Source organism: Crocuta crocuta, unplaced genomic scaffold (assembly GCF_008692635.1).
Source record: "Crocuta crocuta isolate KB4526 unplaced genomic scaffold, BGI_CrCroc_1.0 scaffold947, whole genome shotgun sequence".
Lineage (NCBI taxonomy): Eukaryota > Metazoa > Chordata > Mammalia > Carnivora > Hyaenidae > Crocuta > Crocuta crocuta.
The window spans coordinates 31,615-31,992 of record NW_027529617.1 but is presented as its reverse complement, the minus strand read 5'-3'; positions in this window follow the sequence as shown (position 1 = coordinate 31,992).

Genomic DNA, 378 nt, shown 5'->3' with positions numbered 1-378 from the left:
TAGTACTTATTTTCAGATATGAAAATGGAACTTCATATAAAAATAATGAAGGGTGCCTGGGTCACTCAGTCAATTAAGCATCTGGCTCCTGATTTCAGCTCAGGTCATGATCTCATGCTTCATGGGATCGAGCCCTGTGTTGGGTCCTGCACTGATAGCATGGAGCATGCTTAGGATTCTCTCTCTATCTCTCTCTATCTCTCTCTCTCCCCCCTCTGCCCCTCCCCCATGCATGCGTGCTCTCTCTCAAAATAAACATTTTTTAAAAATAACATGTTCTTTTTAAAAAAATAAGCCAAGAAATATACTAACAGATTTTTTAAAAAGAAATATTGTAATAGATTAAATTAAGTTTTAAAAGAAATAGGTACTATGGTA